General features: G+C 50.3%; 1 protein-coding gene across 1 annotated transcript in view; it reads left to right on the forward strand.

Annotated features, from left to right (window-relative positions):
• The window catches only part of ZBTB7C (zinc finger and BTB domain containing 7C), a 341,438-nt gene that overhangs the window by 174,289 nt on the left and 151,440 nt on the right, over positions 1 to 15,709 (forward strand). The window contains exon 3 of the mRNA XM_047698044.1: positions 15,467 to 15,528. The gene's annotated coding sequence lies outside the window, so the exon portion shown is untranslated. The remainder of the gene's footprint in view (positions 1 to 15,466; positions 15,529 to 15,709) is intronic.

The raw sequence follows: 15,709 nt of genomic DNA on the forward strand, positions 1-15,709 counted from the left end.
ACTGGCCACACTGGGCTGTCCCCCAGCTCCCCAGCACTGCCTATGTAATGGGGTCACAAGCTGTGTCTGACGTGTGAACCTGGAAGGGAGACGTGGATAACTCTGTGTCACCTGTGTCTGTGAAAGGGTTCTTCAGTGGCTCTTCTAACGGATCTGATGGGTCCCCTCAGCAGAGAGTCTTGGAAAATCCCTGTGCCTTCAAGGTGGCGGCATGGCTGGCTATGGACAGGGGCTTCCAGTTACTGTATGTGGCCTGAGTGGGAGTGGAGAGCTGTTAACAAGAGCAAATAGAACTTACTAGAAGCTCCTGGTGCTGCTGTCTGGGACAGTGTGAGCATTGGAGAGGAGCCTCTGAACTCCAGGGTGAGCAGTGTTAGGAGTTGGCTGCCAAGGCTGGGTTGGGAAGTGTGGCTACGTGTGCCCTGAGCTGTGGCAGGGAGCCCACGATGCAGTGGTAAGAGATGTGGGATGCGGTCTGGTTCGCGTACAAGAAACCCCACCTAGAGCGCCCCAAAGATCAAGGGGAGACTGCCAGATAAATGTGGTGACTTGGCCACAGACATTTACCTCTGCCCTGTTTGTAATCATCCCCCCTACCCATGATCTTAGGGAAAATGACAACGCCCAACTCCACAGGGACAGGGAAGCAGGTGAGAGATGTTAGTAAGACCGTGGAATCCGGGAAGTCAATAAATGGATGTTTACTCATAGCGTAGTAGTGGGAAGAAGCCTCTAGAAACATTCACTCTTGGTCCCTCCCCAAACTCTCAAACAGATCAGAAGTGGGAATTTTAGATACTTTTGAAGGTGAGGTGAGGTGAGATGAGGAATGGGTTTGAAAACATAGGAACTGGTTGAAAATTAGCGTGAAGGATGATCAGACCCCATATCCCCTCCCACAACTCTCCTTTCTTCCTTGATTAAAGACTAGAGTTTGCTTTCCCAAAGGGTAGGATCCAGAGAAGTTCTGGCCTCGGAGACAACTGAGAGCAAGTCTGAGTGCTTTATTCAAAATGAGAATTTATTTCAAGGCTGCATCCTGAGTGGTGGGACTTCCATCTCCTTTGCTACTGGCATACTGACAGCCCCGTGTTTTTCCCCAGGCAGGATGATTTCAGGGTTCCTTTGCCAATAAACTGATGGGCCACAGAGAAGAAAACCCTATACTCTGGATGAATGTGTGTTTGTATGTGTGCAAATGCATGTGTGAATGAATGTGTGTGTGCAAATGTGCATGTGAATATGTGTGTATAGACATATAAGGTGTATGTATGTGTGTGTTTACGCTTGTATGTGTGAATATGAACATACGTTTGTGTGTACATGCTTGCCTGCATATGATCCCCCAAAAGCATGACCAGAACTCTATCCAGTCCACCATAGAGAAATCACCAACTTATTCAGGTCTCACTCTTAAATATTAACATGGTCAAGGATCACCTGGCATTTGTTAAAAGAAAACTTGTAGCATAGGAGAAGAGCAAAAAAGAGAAAAAAAACCCAAGTTAGCAGAAAAAAAAAAGAGCTGGAGTTAGTAGAGTCAAATCCAGGAGCAGAAGGAAACTTCAATAAAAGTATAATTAAGGTCCTCAGAGAAGTAAGAGGAGATAATGCATCCATAAAATAAGAACAGGGAGTTGTAATAAAGGACTAGTAAAAGAATAAGGAACAGCTCTGAGAAATTAAATATATAATAGCAGAAATTAAAAGTTCAGTAGAAGATCTGAAAGGTAGGGGTGAGGGACTTCCTCGGACAATAGGAAATGAGGACAAGACTGTAGAAACTAGGAGAGTAAAAGATATTAGAAACTCAATCTAATGTCAAGAAGACAGTATAAGCTCAATCCAAGAGGGCTGCCGGGAGGGTGTTCCAGAAACATCAATTTACGGAAGTTTCCTGGCCTGCCAGACTGCGTGAGAGAGCACAGTGACTGCGACAGACTCCCTCCAGGGCCCATGACTGTGGAGTTTCAGAACACTACAGAAAAACACCACACAACTTTCAGAGAGGAGAAAAGTGGGTTGTATAGAAAAGGGGGAGGGGCACAGAACAGAACTGGGTTTTCCAGCAACATCCCTGGAAACTAGAAGACATTGGGACAACGCCTTCAGCCTTCTGAGGAAAAGTGGTTTCAACTTAGCTTTCTGTTCACAGCCAAACAGACTCAGGAGGGAGTGGATAGAAAGTTGATTCAGATAGGCACCATCTCAGATGATGTCCCTCCCACGTATTCTTTCTCAGAAAAGTACTCGAGGAAGATTTGCGCCAATGACACAAGAGCATTAGCCACAAACAAGAATAGTGTATGCGGGAGACAAAAGAATAGACCCCCAGAAATGTCCACAGCTGCATCCCCAGGACCTGTGAAACGTGAAGTTATAGGCAAGATGGTATTTCAGGGTACAGAAGGAATGGCTGTTGCTCATTGACTGACCTTGTCATGGGAGGTGATCCTGGATTTTCCTGGGGAGCCCAGCGTAATCCCCAGGAGACCCAGGAAGGGAAAGGAGGCAGGTGAGCAGGTCAGAGTAAGGCAGTAGGGGAAGGACTCTCCCAAGGTTGCTGGCTTTGAAGGTGGAGGCAAGGAGCCATAAGCCAAGGAATGTGGGCGTCCTCCAGAAGCTAGAAAAGGCAAGGAAACAGACCAACTTTTTCCTACGGTGTTCAGAAGGAATGCAGCCCTGCCAAACACCTTGATTTCACCCAGGGAGACCTATTTCAGACTTCTAAACTCCAGAACTGTAAGATAATAGATCATGTTGTTTTAGGATCACTTAGTTGATGGTTATCTCTTATAGTAGTGATAGAAATTAAGGCACAATGAGATCCAGGAAACAAGGGATTTAATTAAGAATTCCCAGGTGACAGCTCTGCTGTGTGCTGTGCTCAGCTCGACTGGAGGGTGGGGAACTCTGGATGGGATAACTCTCCCCACCCAAAAGAAAAAAAAAAAAAGGAACTAACAGATTCCTCATGTGCTGAGCCATTGGAGGAGGGATTTGAAGAGCTCAGGCAGTCGTTTTGTGTGTTAGTAAGTGTTAGGCGCATAGAAAGCCATTTTTAGGCGCATAGAAAGCCATTTTTAATACGTAGGAAAATTAGTTCTGCAAGAAAAGGAAGATTATCAGGTGGCTCATCCGTGACCAGTATCTACCCAGCCAAAAACACTGGAAACACTGACAACTGATTTAACCAGAAGTAGTGGTGTCACTCTGGTGAGAAGATGCAGAGAACAGAAAGGTGTGTTTAGCGGAAGTGTCACGAAAGGGATCACACCTCAGCTTCCATGATGGGGCATTAACAGGCAACAGCCCAAAGTGTGAAATTCAGAAATAGTGGCATATAGCATGAGCCATGAAATAAACTGTGCCCCTGCCTCAATTCATAAGTTGAAGTCCTAACCCCCCAGTGTGGCTGTATTTGGAGAAAGGAAGTAATTAAGGTTAAATGAGGTCATTAGGATGGAGCCCTGATCCAATAGGATTAGTGTCCTTGTAAGAAGAGACCAGAGAGCTCACTCCCTCTTTACTGAGCAAGGATACAGTGAGAAGGTGGTGGGTTGCCTCTAAGCTAGGAAGCAGGGATCTCTCACCAGAAACCAAATTGACTGGCACCTTGATCTTGAACTTCCCAGCCTCCAGGACTGTGAGAAAGAACTCTGTGTTGTTTAAGTCCAGTCTGTGGCATTTTAGTATGACAACCCCAGCTGATGACCAGAGCATGTTATTTAGAAATACGGCAGTAGAGAATGGTCAAGAGCTAAAGCAGTGAAGAGTGGTATCTCTGGGAACTGGGACTCAGTATGGGGAGGGCTGGAGCTGGGACTGCTATTTTTCATGGTGGGGCTTTGATTAGTTCTGAATTTTCAAGCCATGCATATGTATTAGTTTGATCTTTTAAACTTAACCAATTAAAAAACCCTAAAAGGGAATGTATTGGCTTAGGTAAATGAAAAGTGCAGAAGCAGAGTGATCTTCAGAAGTCATTTCTTCAAGCTTCCAGTTCCATTTTTCTGTAACTCAACCCTGCCCTCTGAACTCTTGGTAACAAAATGGCTGCAGCAGCATCAGACCTTGCATGCACCCTCCACATCTCTAAAGATGGATCTTTCTCCTCAAGAGGAGAGCAAACATCTCCTTGCATCGTAGAATTTGTCCAGTCACCATGACCAAGTTGCTGAGCTAAACGAGTTGGCTTAAGCCTACCATGATCACTCTTGAAGCACACTGTCTATGGGGAAAGCAGAAGGTAATCTGGGGAGGAATTGGGAGGGGTTCTCTTACCAAGAGGAAGGGACAAAGAATTGCAAATGGCTCAAAATAGATGTGTTCCTCTGGAGAGCACTCCTTCTCCTATGAGTTGTAGGTGTCTGCTAATACTTGGGATTGATTGATTGGTTGGTTGGTTTTCTCTTTGTGATCCATGAAATAGGGAAGCCTGGATACACAGAAAATGACTTTGATAAGGAAGGTGAAGAGGGAGATGGCATCCCATGCCAAGTAAGGGATCTGGGAACATGAAGAATAAAAGGGTAAATGCACAACCCTATCTTCTTAGGGGAAGGGAACACTCTTGTGACTCAGTTGGACATGGTCTAAAATCTCAGCCTCAGGAAGACTGTGTGATTGAGGGATGACTCCTAGACATTCCCCTGACTCCAAACCTCTCTCCCCAGCCAACCTGCCACAGATATCTGAGATGACATCATTAGAAACTCATCTCGGTGCAAGAAAGTCCCATGACCTCTGGGAGGGTGGTGTTGTCTATTACCTGTCACAAAAGCTGTAGGGATAGTTTGCCAAATTTTTCTCAGGCAACTGCCACGAGAGGAAGGCTCGGCTCTCTCTCCATTGTCTCTGATGGATGCCCACAGCTGGAGGGTACTTGGGAGGGGCAGGAGGACGGCTGGTCCAAATGTCCACCATGGCTGTACCCACAGCTGAGCTGAATGCTTTCCTAGAGGCAGCTGGCTTAGTTCCCAAACCTGTTTATGCCAGTGGAACTTGCTGTTGTAATTATGCAATTTAATTAAGGATTATACAAACCAACGAAATAGCATAGCAAAAAAAAAAAAAAGAAGAAGAAGAAGAAAAGTTGTTTTCAATGAACACGAAGTTAAAGCTTTGGAAAGACTTAACAAGACTTGCCATTTGTCCAAAATGTGGTTGGGTTAGGTGTGGAGGAAACAATCCCGAAAAGTTGGGGAGATGCCCATTAAATCAAGGGAGACCTTGGCATTCAGATTATTTTGTAAGTATATTTAATTTCTCATTCCACTTTAGAAAAACTGTGATTGGAAATTGTAGGCAAGGCTATAGGAGTGTGACCTAAGCAAGAAAGACAATAGGGACAATTTTATCCAGGAGATGAAAGGTTAAAGAAAAGGCCTTGGCTTTCCACCCACTGGTGAATAGATGTCCAAGCATACGCGTGAAAATGTTCCAATTAGCTGAGCGGTCAGCTCAGCTCAGGGCTGCTACCAGGGGCATGCTTGCCATGGGCTTCAGCTCCTGGAAACTCGCTCCCACCCCTCTGAATCAGAGGCATGCAGGGCGAGATTACATTTGGGGCCACAGATGCTGAGTTGGCTGGCTTTCTCAGAGCTGGCAGAGTTGGGAGTATCCAGGGAAGAAGTCGGAGATGGCTTCAGCCCAGGCCAGTCCCTCTGCTCCCTCCCAGATGTTTCTCTGGGGGCCTGAGCAAGAAGCTTCCATCCAGCCTCTCCTCTCTGGGTTCCGCCCCCCCCCCCCCACAACTGTCAGAGTGGGACACACTGATTCCAGAGCTGCCGGGGACACAAGCCTGGAGGTGGCTGGCATTTGGGGTTCTTTCTGTCCTCACGGCTGCGTCTGCTACTCCTCTTCGAACACACCATCTGTTCCAGCCAGACCTGGTAACTCACTGCCCTGATTATGTGGCGTCCATTTCTGTCTCTGCATCTTTGCTCAGACTCTCCCCTTTTTAGACTGCCCTTTGCCCCTACTGTTGATACCCTCCCCATCCTTCAAGCCTCTGCTTACTGTCTGTTGCCTCCAGGAAGCCTTCCCCAGTTACCTCCTGAACTTACTAGTGCACCATTCTCCTGCCCTAAGTTTGTTTTTTTTTTTAAGGACTCATTCCTTTATTTGAGATAGAGATAGAGATTTGAGATAGAGATAGAGAAAGAATGAGCAGGGGAGGGGCACAGGGAGAGGGAGAGAGAGAATCCCAAGCAGGCTCCCTGCTGAGCGTGGAGCCCATCAAGGGGCTCGATCTCACCACCCTGAGATCGAGACCTGAGCCAAAACCAAAAGTCGGACTCTCAACCGACTGAGCCGCCCAGGGCCCCCCTACACTTAGTCTTATTGCCTTATTCTCTTTCTAAGACATGGGGGGAATTTTAGGTGGTAAGTGGAGGTTCTCACCCAGGTTCATTGGCCAAACCACACCTCCCCCCAGCTATGAAAATAGAGTTCTTCTTGAGCCCCTTTCCGGGTTTTATTTCAGACCCTCTTACCCAACGATCAGCATCCTGCTGGGTTTGCAAAAATGGCACCAGTGACAGTCTTGCAGTGGTCACAAGCTGCAGGTGTATTTGCCTTGCAGATGACTTATAAGCTGATGTGAGAGAATCAGTGAGCTCCTGAAGGGCTGCAGGGCCCCTCCTAGAGCCCTGGATCTCCAGTGCGAGAGGGGGAAATTGCAGGCATTCAGTCCAACTCACTTCTTCCCAGCAACTTTAAATCAGAGACTCTCTGTAATCAAGGTACTGGGTAGGGGGGAGAGGGGAGGGACAGGAGTTTCCAGAGACAAAGGATTCACAGTGGTACCTGCACTCCAGAGCCAATGAGCTGGTAGGGAGATGGTCACCCGCCTGAGGAGCTCAGATACCCTTATATCCTGGACTCACTTGTTGTTAAAACTGTAGCCCTTTTCCTTTGTCATTTTACACACACACACACACACACACACACACACACACACACACACACACACACAGTGCTGGGAGAAATGGAGCAATCCTGGCAGGCTTCCTGCAGGAAATGGGATCTGCAAGGATCTGAGTGGGGAGCCTTGAGTGTTGGCAGGGCCAGACAGAAGACAGCTTACATTTCACACAGGCACCTGTCATGCTTCCTTTGGGCCTGATGTGCCTGGTGACCTCTCTCAAGATCATTTCTGATGCCTCCTCCCAAGAGGGGAAGCTGGGGGTTGGGGGTAAAGACAGACCTGTCTTCCCTAAGTGATGCCATGGAAGTTCCAGAGAAGAGCTCTGACTAGGTTTTCCCAAACCCCAAATGTTTAGTGACACCCTGGTTGATTAGGGACAGCCCCTTGATGCCTGCTGTCACTAGATCATGAATAGTATCCCCTTTCACTCTCAGAAGTATCCTTGTTGGGAAAATAAAACATATGTCTTCCCTACCCATGTTCCATGCTGGGTGGGAGTGGCCAGGGAAGATGAGGGCAGGAACTGGAGGGTCTGATTTCGGAGGCAGGCTTCTCCCAGTGGTGTCCCTTCTGTTGTAAGAGTCCCTGGTCCTCTTTCCAAACACCCCCTACACCATCCACATCGCATCAGTGTTATTGCCTAGTGTAGGTCATTTACGTATTTGTCATCAGTGTGAGACAGAGTAGACGGTGGAGTTCAGAAATAGAAAGTGAAATAAATCCCTTTCCAGGGGATACCATTTTCCCACCTGAGAGGGGGGGCTTGGAAATGTCTTTTCTCTGAGAGAAAGGAAATCTGGCATTAAGTATGCCGTCATAAGGGACACCAGGTGGAGATAGAACTTTCTGGAAAACAGGTTTAGCTAGAGGAAGAAGGAGTAAAAGGACTTGGGGCACCAGGTCAGGGCCAGGGGCAAGACCCAAGAGCCAGGAGATGCTGTCAAGGGGAAGCATGTGGTCATGAAGACAGAACGGGCCTGCCTCCCCATTTTGCCATCTGGAGCTCTGAATGCCAGCATCACCTGTCTGGCGTCACCCCTACTCAGACTGACCAGGCCTTGCTCCCTCTGCCCTCTGACTCCCCCTCCCAACGTTTGCCCAATGCCAACCTTAAAATCCCAGCCCCACTTGACAGCAGAACCAGGTGGGCCCGGCTGAGAGCTGCACCCACCAGCCGGGCAAATCCCGCGGCATGTGTGTCCCCCTGAATACCATCAGCCAGTGAGATCAGGCCCAGAGAACCATGTTGTTAAACCGGTGAGACGCCCCCACCTCACCTCGCCCCTGCAGGGGAAGAGCTCTGCTGCCATGCAGACATGAAGACTGAACATGCTTTCTTTCCCTTGTGGTGGAGAAACCTTTTCCTTTTCCCAAACATGAACTGTTATTTGCTCTTATAAAACTGAATATTCTTGGCCTGCCCATGTTGTGCGAGAATCTCTTCTGCTCCACCAGCCAGAGAGCACTGGGAAGGACCCCCCCACCCTCACCCTAGCGGGCACCCTCCCCCTTCCTACCCTGGCAGTCGGGAAGGGGGACTGCACCAGGGGGTGCTTGTGGGCAGCCGCTGCCCTCTCTCTCCGCTGCTCCAGGCCATTCCCTGCTGGCAGACCTTGTTCAGATTTGCCCAACCCCAAGAACACTTCCCTGAGGCCAGAAAAAATAAAATGTGCGTGACTGCACAGCCAGGCCTGGGCTGGGCAGCCGGACCAGGGAGATTGGGCCTTTGATCCTCAGACGCTCTCCTCCCCTCCCCCGCTTCCCCAGGCGAGGCCCCACTGTTGGCTTTGGCTCTGGGCTCAGCCCTCCCTCCTTCTCAGGGTTATTTTAAGACTTGAGGCTCAGGTCACAGAAATTCGGACTTCTAAGGGCCCATCACCCCCAATACAATGACTGAAGGAGGATTTAGTTGCCTTCGAGGATGCTGTTCCCAGCAACACACACACAGACTCCACTCCTTTCTGGGAATCAGACTGGACCCTACTGTTTGCTGCCCGCCTATGCGAGGTGGGACGGGCTGGACCTCGGTTCCTGCTCTAAAAACCCTTCCCGAGACACCTCACATTGTGCCCCAGGCTGAGGGCCTTCATTCTGCCTTGACCTCTCTGCTGTCCACCGAGGCTGCTTGGAGGTGACCCCACTGATTTTCTACCCCATTTCAGGACACACTGGCCTCTTAGTCCTCCCAGGGTGAGCAGGGACTCGTGCATCCTGCTAGCTGGGGGCTCAGGGCTAAGCAGGCCAGTGTGTGCCAGGTGCGCTGGGGTAGTGCTCTCAGAGATAGGCCGTCAGGACTGTAGGCAGGGGCCCTATGACCAAATACAACATCTCCCCCATGATGTGTTACATCTGTCTGAATTCTGCTGTTCGCTCTGGTCAGCTAATACTTTGCTGGGAGGTTAGGGAGGCTTGCAGTCAGATTCTTTCCTTCCATGGGGAGAGCAAGAGGCACACAGATAATCACTATTTAATTCAGTAACTTTATCGAGCACCTACTGTATTGGTGTTGGAGGTGGAGAACGTAGGAAAAGGCTAGGAGGAGTCTGGCTTGTGGGCAAGGGGCTGAGTCTCTTTTCGATCCCCATCTGGAAGGCAGGGAGGGGTGAGGCAGGCATAGGGTGTGTGCTCAAGAAGGGTAAGTGAGGGCTGAGTCACCCCCCGGTGACCAGAGGTATCCTGGTTGCTGGGGTGCTTGGTCCTGCTGGCCTCCCCACTCTGCCTCCCCACCTGGCCTTCCCATCCAGCCTCCCCACTCGGCCTCCCACCCCGGCCTCCCCACACTGCCTCTGACGTTTATGTTTTGTTTTTGTTTTTTAAAGATTTTATTTATTTATTTGAGAGAGAGAGAGATCACAAGTAGGCAGAGAGGCAGGCAGAGAGAGAGGGAAGCAGGCTCCCTGCTGAGCAGAGAGCCCAATGCGGGGCTTGATCCCAGGACCCTGGGTTCATGACCTGAGCTGAAGGCCAAGGCTTTAACCCACTGAGCCACCCAGGTGCCCCTGCCTCTGACGTTTTAATTGGACACAAGACACAGGTGCAGTTAACATTGGGAGGACCATGCTAGTCTCTTGGTCCAACTGCAGGTCTCCCTTGGGGTGCCCAGATGCCCACAGGGGCTTGGTGATGGCCCGTGTACAGATGGGCCCTGTGTATCCTGCTTTGGAGTGGTTGATCTTTCTTAAAAATATTAATAGACTTGATTTTTTTTTTTTTTTTAGCATCTTCAGGTGTCTAGAAAAATTGAGCAGAAAACAGAGAGTTTGCATCTACCCCAGCCTTCCCCTCCTCCCCAGGCTCCCCTGTTACTAACATTTTACATTAGGGTGGACATTTGTTGCAATTGGTGAGCTGATATCAATTCGTCATTATTAACTAAAGTCCAGAGTCTACATTAGAGTTTACTCTGTTTACGGATTTTGAAAATACATAATGATATGTATGTACCCTTGTATCATAGAATCGTTTTACTATTCTAATCCTCTGGGATTAGAGGATTCCCAAGTTCATCCATCTTCTCTTCCCCTGGTGACCAGTGATCTTTTTACTATCTCTGAGTTTTGCCTTTTCCAGAATGTCCTATAGCTGGCATCATCTGACGTGTAGCCTTTCCAGATGGTCTCCCTCTTCATGGAGCTGACCCTCGAGGGGAAATCTGATCTCACTGACTACACCTGAGAACACATAGATGCCGGCCCTAGGCCAAGGGTTCCCTCCATGTTCTCATTTAATTCTCACTTCAACCCTGTGAGGTAGGAAATGGGCGCCATTATTCTGCCCCTCAGACCGAGGGAAATCTGAGGCAGAGAGAGGTTAAGTCACTTGCAGCGGGGTCAGCCTAGCTCCAAGCCACAATGTGTGATGGCCTCCTTAGAGCCACAGGTCCCTGCAACAGAGATGGCAACCTTGCTGTCCCTAAGGGCACCCCTTGTCACCTCTGCCCCTCCCTTTGAGGTTCACAACACCAGGCTAGGAGGCAGAGCAGATCACTGAGTGCCACTGAGGGGGCAGAGACGGCAATCCGCCTGTGCTAGCTGCCATCCGGGCATCAGAGAGCCCCCATCCCAGCCTCACAGGCTTGCTGCGGAGCTGCTGTGGGGTCTCAAAGCCAGCAGGACTCCGCCTGAGCCTGCAGGCCGGAGCCTGGGAGTCTGGGGACCTGGGTTCTGGCTCTGGTCTGTGCTTATCCTTGGCATGACTTGGGGTGACTTATCTGCCGTCTCTGGGCTGGGGCGCCCTGGCTGTGCTCCCCCAACCATGGACATTAAATGTTTTGAAAAGCCAGTAAAAACCCTCAGAAGAACAATACCAGTTTGTGTCACATGCTGATTGTAAGCGCTGTGGCAACTTCTAGAAAACAAAGATGACTGCAGACTAAAAAAATCCAAAAAACCAAAAAAAGTCATTAATTTGCTTCAGCTCTCCAGACAGTGTCTCTCTGCAGCCCTTCTGACGAGAGGAAGCGTGTTTATCAATGAGCAGAAAGGCCATGAGAGGTCAAGGTCTGCAGTAGGCTCTGACCTGTGCCCAGTCCAGGGTTTACCCCTCTGCAGTGTTCAGGGCCACTGGGCCTGACAGCCCCAGGCATTGGTTCATTTTGGGCATCAACCCTCCCTGTCCCCAAGGCATGCAGTCCTCTGGCTGGTCCCTTCTGGGTGGCATTGTGGAGGCTCAATTTCATGCTAAACTCACAGGCAGTGCGGGGACAATGGCGAAAACCCTCCGTATCTGAGGTCTCAGTTTGAACACTGCTTCTGAGAAAGTTCCTCAGCTTCCCTGGGCCTCCGTGTTCCCGACTTTCAACGTCCTGGAGGGAGTTGCCATGCAGGAGACATACTTTTCGTGTCTGTATCCCCAGGGGGTAGCAAAGACCCTGGGATACAGCAGGTGCTCAATAAATGAATCAGAGCTCTCCTACCTGCCTGACAAACAAGTGGGAAAATACTCTTGTAATCAGAAAACGTCACACAAATATTCGTTAATATTAACTCATACTAATGCTAATGTTAGTATTAGGTCGTGAGTCACACAGTTCTGATTCATACGTGGTCTTCTTCTTGCTTCTAAAAGCCACGAGGGATCTGGAGGTGGGAGCTGGGGCCGCTGTGGGGCTCCCACCTTCCAGTGTCTGTCAGCACTTGGGGCAGTGGGAAGAGGGGGTGGGGAGGGAGTGGGGGAGGTGGGACTGCAGAGTCTGGTTGAGGGCCAGCCGTTTCCCCCCATGACAGCAGGCTGGAGCCAGACTCCACGTCTTCTTGAATGCTCCTTCCTTCTCGCCTCGGGGAGAACCAGCGGCATCTGCCCGCAGGGACCTGGCTCTTGACAGACCTCGCCAGTCAGTCATGGAGCCAAGGGCTGGGGAGACGGAGCCTGGATGCCACCCTTTGGCCCGTTTCCAGCCATTCCTGGAGATTCGAGCAAACCAATCATTAGTCCAGAGTGTTCCTTAATGATCTAATGAGGGAGAGTGAGGCAGTCAGATCGTCGGGTTTGAGAGCCTCCAGGTCAGGCTCTGTGACGGCCCCTGAAATCATTAAGGCCCTTCTCCTGGCTTCTGGGGCCCGAGTCCCCATCTTTGCTACCCAGAGCTGCAGGGGTGTCCACCACCTGCGAGGATGGGTAGAGGTAGGGGGGTAATGGTTCCTTCAGAAAGTTGCTAATTTCGCATGATTATCTCCTATCATAATTTTAGTTTATTTTAAGTTGGAGAGAGCTTAGCAATCACTCCCTCCTTTTACGGACCGGGAGAGACGGGCTTGGAGAAAGGCAGAGGTTTCTGCGGAGCTCTTGTGGGTCTCCTCTTACCTCCAGAGCCTGGATTGTTTTTTTCCCCTTTTTTCATTTTTTCACTTGTAACACTGTTCTCTGAGGTTTTAAAGTACATCCCAAGAAGTAGCTCAGGACACTGAAGAAAAAAACCAATCCACGCTATTTATTCACTTTCACCTGGAGAAGCTGTTAGCTCTAATGACCTTTCCAAATTAATAAAATCCGCAAATGCTCAACTGTTTATTATGCACACATTGAGTTACACCGCTAGATGACCGGAGGCACCTGCCTGTCCACACAGAGCTTCAGGCCTCGGCGACACACAGACGTGCTTTCCACCCCAGGCAGGGGGTGCTATGGACAGATTCCCTGGGAAGGGAAGCAGGTGGCACTCCCTCCGAGGGCCTTGAGGCAATGGCCTATGGTATGCTCTGCCCCGAGCCAGGGCCAGGGGCAGACAGAAAAGGTTAATGACCATCCCGATCCAGGGTCCCGCCAGGGATGTCTTCTGAGAGGCAAGCCTTCCAGATATGAATGTGAGTACGAAGCAAGGACTGATCACAGTCTGCAGCATTCGGACATGGTGGGTTGGGAGCATCTGGAGGGCATCATGGAGGAGGCAGTCCTTGATGTGAGCCCCCTAGAAAGAGGAGGAGCAGGTGAGGGCGACAGCACGGGAAGAGTTTTCTAGGCAGGGGGTATGGGGACATAGAGGCAGCAGAGGGCAAAGGTAAGAGTGGGTCCTCACAGCCTACGTGCCCAGATAGGGAAGCAGGCGGTGGTGGACGGAACTCCTGGGGTACAAGGAGGCCACATTCCGGAGGGTGATGGTGCTTGGACTTGTTTCTCAACACTCACCGCCTCCATCTGACACTGTGTTGCACCAACCCCATGCTGACAAGCTATGGGGCTCCCTGTCCCCTTTGTCTCTGAGTCCTGGTGGCAGCCTCTGTGGCCAAGCTCATGAATGATACAGGCCCCTTTGACATCCATTGTGAAGATAGACCCAAGTCTCGTTGACTGTGTATGTTGTACTACTAGTGGTAAAATACGTGTCACAAACTTTACCCTATGAACCGTTTTGAAGTGTGTCGTTTAGGGGTGTGACGTATATTCACATTGCTGTGTAGCCGTCCTCACCATCCATCTCCCGGACTTTGTCACCTTCTCGCATTGAAACTCAGTCCCCACCGAACACTAACTCCCCGGTGCCCCTCCCTGCAGCCTTTGGCCATCTCTATCCTACTCTCCGTCTCTGTGATCTAAGTGGTGTCACACAGTATTTGTCTTTTTGTGGCTGGCTGGTTTCACTCAGCGTAAGGCCCTCAAGTTTCATCCCCGTGGTGGCACCTACCAGAATTTCTTCCTTTGTACAGCCGAGTAATACTCTGTTGTACGGCTGAGTAATACTCTGTTGTGTGCGCTGAGCACCTTTCCTTTCCCCATTCATCTGTCGACTGACCCTTGGGTTGCCTCCGTCTCTTGCCTTGTGTGACTCATGTTTCCGAGACGTGGCTATGCCAGTATCTGGTTAAATCCCTTGCAGGAAGAATTTGAGCTTTGTAAAAAAAAAAAAACAAAAACAAAACAAAACAAAAATCCAAAAAAAAAAAATGTGTTTCAGGCTTTTGAAGGAGCAGGGCTGACCTGGGGGTGTCACTGCTGTCACTCTGCAGAGAGCGGCTCACCAGCCTGCCCTCGGCCTTGGGCTGAGACTCTGGTGCCTTGAGCAGAACTTGGGGTTACCCTCTGCCAGGGACCCAGACTGAAGGCTGGACTGAGCTGTGAACGGCCATCCCTGCGCCCCGCAGAGGGCTTCGGTCTGCGTGTTTGCCAGCTTCCAGCCTCTTTGCCTTCTCTTCTTATCCCAAAACACATCAGTCGTGTCGAATTTGTCCCTTGCCGAGGCAGCAAGTACTTTGTGCTCTCGCTTGTAAGTTCTTTCTCCCACCTTCTAAAATGTACTTAGCCACAACTGTAAAAGCCAAGGGACATCACTCACGCCCAGTTCTCCCTTCTTGTCCTCTCTCCCTCCCCGGCTCCCTCCAAAAACCCACTAAAGGGCAGCCTGTCTCAAAGCATCACTACCTCTGGGCATTAATTGCTTCTGCAGATCCCAAACTCACTTAGAGCGCATTAAAGTGGTGACACACTCAGGCAGAAAGGCAGGGGAATTCACAGTTCAGGTTGGCATTGTCATTAACGCAAGTCTTTGGTGTCATCTCCCTCCCACACCCAACGTCCCGCCTGGCCTTACAGTCAACCTCCGCAATGCATTTTCTGGCCTTTGTTGGTGTGTGTCAGCTCTTGAACATTATTTAAATGTAGTTTGGGGCCCATGCATGCAATTACCATTGTGTTATTATTCAGAGCCAGATTGTTAAGATTCCGGCAGCTGTACAAGGAGATGCCCTGTGCTGTGAGGTCCAATTTAGGAGGGCCTTCCAAGCCGGTGCGCGGGGTTGCTAGGCAACCCCATGCTACTGAAGAGGAGGCCTCACTCCAGAGTGGGAAGAAGCCCAGCGCCTTCAGGGAATTGGAGGCAGTGGTCAATCTGAGACTGGCATGGCTCCGCGGAGGGGGAGGGAGGCGTGCGGGGAGGCAGGGGCGCCCACCCAGCTAGCACGCGGTGTTCCTGGGAGGGGAGAGTGCCGTCGGGAATAAGGAGGAGAGAAGGCGCCGAACGAAGCCCGAGGTCGGCCAGGAAACTGCCAAAGGATAGCAGAGCAGATGCTAATATGCTTCTCCATCCCTTTCTTCTCTTTGCAGGAAATGAGCAGGTTTGCAGGGAGACTGCTGGCCTGAAATCGGAGAGGAAGGCGTCATTGCTCGTGAGTATGAATTTTGCTTTTTTAGGACTGTGGTTTGATGCTGTTCCTGGGAGGGTTGCGGGTTTCCCTGTCTGGGGAAGGGGGCATGACCTCGGTGGAATCGGCTTTTGGTTCTGGAAGCTGTGTCCGGCTGGGCGGGGCTGGTCCGGGAATGGAAGTCTTCCTCAGAGTGGAAGGTGGA

The sequence above is a fragment of the Lutra lutra genome, chromosome 12 (assembly GCF_902655055.1).
Source record: "Lutra lutra chromosome 12, mLutLut1.2, whole genome shotgun sequence".
Taxonomy (NCBI): domain Eukaryota; kingdom Metazoa; phylum Chordata; class Mammalia; order Carnivora; family Mustelidae; genus Lutra; species Lutra lutra.